The sequence below is a fragment of the Polypterus senegalus genome, chromosome 10 (genome assembly GCF_016835505.1).
Source record: "Polypterus senegalus isolate Bchr_013 chromosome 10, ASM1683550v1, whole genome shotgun sequence".
Classification (NCBI taxonomy): domain Eukaryota; kingdom Metazoa; phylum Chordata; class Cladistia; order Polypteriformes; family Polypteridae; genus Polypterus; species Polypterus senegalus.
The window spans coordinates 135427550-135432633 of record NC_053163.1 but is presented as its reverse complement, the minus strand read 5'-3'; positions in this window follow the sequence as shown (position 1 = coordinate 135432633).

The following is a 5084-nucleotide window of genomic DNA, read 5'->3' as shown; positions in this document are numbered from 1 at the left end:
AGGAAGAAGAGGAGGAGGAGGAGGAGGAGGAAGAGGAAGAGAAGAAGAGGCGGAGGAGGAGGAGTGAGGATGCGTGGTGGTGGAATAGGGGGAAGAGGCCGAGGAGCACGAAGACACCATGCTGTCCCGGATGAGATTCGGGCCACAATTGTAGACCATGTGGTTAACCATCGCCTGACAATGGCAGAGGCTGGGCCGAGTGCAGCCTAATGTGCCTCGCTCTACTGTCTCCTCCATCATCCAAACCTTTCGCAGGGAAAACAGGTATGTACTCAGTCAATGATGGAGTCATTACAGTATACAGTACTGTGCATACTGTAAAGCAAGACATGTATAAACTCTTCATTCCGTGTGTGTGTGTAGGCCTACAGTACTGTAATATATTACCTCAATGTGATGTTGCAATATGATGTTACAGTACAGTAACTCATTCTGTAACAAATACGCATACATTACAATTGTCATACAGTGTTGTCCTTTGACTTCTACGTCTAGGATTGGACGACAACCTCACATGGGTGGCAGAAGAAAACTTCTCAATGAACAACAAGAACAAGAGATCTGTAACATGGTGATTGCAAATAATGCTCTCACTTTGAGACAGATCCGTGATGCAATCCTTCAAGACAATGCCATATTCCAAAATGTCAACTCTATCAGCATCTCCACAATAGACCGGGTATTGAAGAAGCATCAGATGACCATGAAGCAGATTTACAGGGTACCATTTGAGAGGAATTCTGACAGAGTGAAAGAGCTGCGGTACCAGTATGTGCATGTAAGTCAGTTATTGGTTGTCTATTATAGTAACATTACAGTAAGCAGTGGTTCCCAATTTGTTTGGTTTTCAGTATCCTCTTTACCTTTAGAATCCAGCTTTATCTGACTACAGCATTTTGCCTAAAACTGCAACAGTGTTTCTCCCTCTTTGTGTCAAATACTCCCTGCAGTGCCTCTGCATAGGCCTGTACCCCAGGTTTGGAACCACTGGAGTAGTGGCCAGTAGCAGGCTATATTGAACTTGTGGAGGAGAACATAGAACAATCCCATGTAATTTTCTATTTCTGTTGTGTATGACTCCTCTATATGACTGATTTGATTTTTTTTACTCTATTGTAGAGAATAATGGCATTGGAAGGGAATGAAACATCTCACATCCTTGTATTTGTCGATGAGGCTGGTTTCAACCTGGCCAAGGGCAGACGTGGCGTAACATCATTGGTCAGCGGGCCACGGTGGATGTCCCAGGCCAGCGAGGGGCAATTTAACAATGTGTGCTGCCATATCTGAGAATGGTGTGGCCACACACATCCCCAGTTTAGGCCCATATAACACTCAAAGCTCCTCATTTTCTTGGACCGTCTTTATACACATCTGGTCCCAGAAAATGAGAGAGGTCTCGAAGGGCCTCACCTACCACACTATGTGATCGTGTGGGACAATGTAAATTTCCACCGTGGGCGCTCATCAGGGCCTGGTTCACCACCCATCCAAGGATGCTCATGGAGCTACTACCACCATACTCTCCTTTCCTTAATCCCATTGAGGAATTTTTTTCCGCTTGGAGGTGGAAAGTCTATGAACATCAGGCTCAAGACCAGAGATCCCTGCTCCATGCAATGGATGCTGCATGTGAGGACATTACAGGGGATCAGTGTAGGGGATGGTTGAGACATTCGCGCCGTTTCTTCCCTCGCTGCATCGCAAGGGAAAATATCCGCTGCGATGTGGATGAGAATCTATGGCCAAACAGAGAGCAGCGCGTGGATGGCCAGGAGAGGGACGGTGACGACAACAACCAGTGAAAGTTACCTTAGTTGTGAAACTTTATTTACTGTAAGCCCTACTGTAGGCTAGATATAATTTTTCTTGTTTTTTGTTTGTGTTTATATTTCGTACATGTACAGAATACTGTATACATTTTTATGTACTCTAATGTATGGAAGTTACTTTATGTGTGTCAATAAAAATGATTACAATTTCTTGGAAGTAGGAGTGCAGTGTGTCTGATGTCAAACTTTGGAGGCTGCTCTTACTGTAAAATCCTTTTTTCAGTTTTATACATAATTGTATTCTGTTGGCTAGACCTCTGCCATAGTGACAAAACATCTAGGCATTTTGACTTGCAGTGCTTACACGATGCCAAAGGGACGATGCATTTTGGGGGCACTAACTATTTAAATGGGAAAGGAATTTAGTTTTGACACATGGGTAAACTATTTTGGGAGAGATACGAGCTTTTGCAGGTGATCCATGGTGTTGTGCTAAACCATCCAGGTTATTTTGGAAAAACGCACTAAGTGAATGCAAATGAGCCAACGCAATTGAGAAAGATCTTTGACATTTTGATGGTACTGACTCTTTATATGGGAAAGGAATCTATTTTGAAGCATGTATGAACAGTTTTGGGAAAGATATGACCTTTTGCTAGTGAGCTGTAATGTTGCGCAGAACTGTAAGACTGTTTGGCCAAATGATCTTATAGTTTTAAGAATGTAATTTCTGTTTCAAGAAATGAGCCAAACCAATCGAGAAAACTGTAATAATACAATAGGGGAAAGTTGAGCAATATATATATTACTCTACCAAGATAAAACAGAGAGGTAGGAGAATTGGAGAAGGAGGAATGAGGTGATTTGATAGATCAAGGAATAGAGAGTGAAGGGTGAAGAGAGAAAAAAGATCACAGTGAAAATGAGCAGATGGAGAGATGTGCAATGTAAAGAGATGTCATTGCCTTCACCGAGAGTAGGATCATTGCCTGTCTGCTGTAGTGAGGAGCAGGGATGGCTGTGTGGGCTTCCTGGGTATCAACCTTTGACATGGTGGAATGCAATGGCTCAGGGGTCCGGGTTGCTAGTGATGTCTGGGCTGTAGATGAGGTGCAGGGGAAAGAGTAGGACACCAGAGGGGGACCGTGTTGCTGTTTTCCTCATTTTGGGCAGAGTAAATGGTAGCAGTTAACAGTGAAGGTGTCCATGGTGTTGGCTTGAATTTAAGGCAATGTGTTTTCCTGCATGTGCCCAGAAAAACCTTTCATATTTTTAAAGAATTTTCTGCATTCTGCTTCTGACTTGTTTTAATCAGTGTCATCAATATGAAAGACCACCAAACAGCATTGTAACTGAAGGGTTGAATAATGAACACTCCATTGAAAGGGTACAACCATCCGGTTCTTCAAAATCTTACTAATAATAAAAATAATACATTATATATATATATATATATATATATATATATATATATATATATATATATATATATATATATATATATATATATATATATATATATATATACAGTACAGGCCAAAAGTTTGGACACACCTCCTCATTCAATGTGTTTTCATTATTTTCATGACCATTTAAATTGGTAGATTCTCACTGAAGGCATCAAAACTATGAATGAACACATGTGGAGTTATGTACTTAACAAAAAATGGTGAAATAACTGAAAACATGTTTTATATTCTAGTTTCTTCAAAATAGCCACCCTTTGCTCTGATTACTGCTTTGCACACTCTTGGCATTCTCTCGATGAGCTTCAACAGGTAGTCACCTGGGGCCTCATGTATAAACGGTGCGTACGCACAGAAATGTTGCGTAAGAACTTTTCCACGTTCAAATCGCGATGTGTAAAACCTACACTTGGCGTAAAGCCACGCACTTTTCCACGATACCTCATGCCTTGTCGTACACAAGTTCTCCGCTCAGTTTTGCAGACTGGCGGCACCCAGCGTCAAAGCAGTGCTACTGTTCCTGTGTGATTACTCCTTATTTTCATGACGCGGCTTTATAAAACACCGAAACTAACCGCATATTGTTTATTAGTGTAACGCATCTGATTGTAATTAACTTGTAACAATATAATGGTCCAGGGAACAGCCATAGTATTCCAAATACCATAACTGATTTAGCGTTGTTACTCTCACTGCACCTTCCTCTTCTTATTTTTCTTCTTCTTCTTTCAGCTCCTCCCGTTAGGAGTTGCCACAGCTGATCATCTTTTTCCATATTACTCTCACTGCACCACTCGGAGTATTTATATCACTGTATCTGAGTGTGAATCACAGCAGCAGCTGATCGGAAAGAGAATTATATACAGCTTCAAGGACACGCTGTCTCAGCCAATGCAGAACGTTTTAAAGCAATTCCTGTACGGACCTCGCGGTTCAGAAACAGTTTCATCCCAAGAACTTTAAATGCACTCAATCAATTGCACCTTGTAGAACTGTTTGTACTTATAAATACAATCACCCCACTGTTAACTTGCACTAATTATAATATCGCACAACCTGAGCCACTTTATAAAGCGCGTATTTACATATGATGACGATATCATTTTTAAGATGAAATGCAGCAAAATATGTTTATTAAATTATACAGATAAAACTTTAACTTCATTTAAATAATCTATATTCTTCACTGGGAGTGTCGTTAAGGATAGAATAATTAAACATGTACTACAAAGATATTTCAATGTTCTTCACACGTTTTGAAGAATCGGCGCTAAGCTTACAGATGGCTTAACGTCTATTACAGAGCTGATTGTGTGGCGATCGGTTACTTTTGGAAAGAAAAGCACTGACTGCAGTGACGGCTACGCCAATATATATTGAATATAAATCAGAAAGAGAAAATAACAACACAGCTAAAAACGCAGCAACAAATTTCGGCAAAAGTTAAATGCTTGTGTCATGAGCACGAGGCGGCTAAGCAGTGTCTGCAACGGACATGGCCATCCACCGTGCATAAGCTACCTTACTGATGGGCGGGCGAAGGAGCCACCGATTCTTCCAATGCCCAGTAACTCCACAAGTCTAGAGCCGCCCCTGAGTACTGCTGCAATAAATTATTTCATCGAAGTGAAACACATGTTTAATAACGTGCTTTAACTCCTATCATCATGAAAATGATATCACGTATACATTTCAGTGTTTGAGTTATTCAGAGAGCTGTAATATCACGAATGTGATGGATTCTGTGTCCAGTTGGAGGAAGAGAGCCGGTTTAAGAAGCAAGTAGTGATTCTCACACATAGGCACATAGAAGATCAAATACAAAACAAAACATTTAACGTGCTAC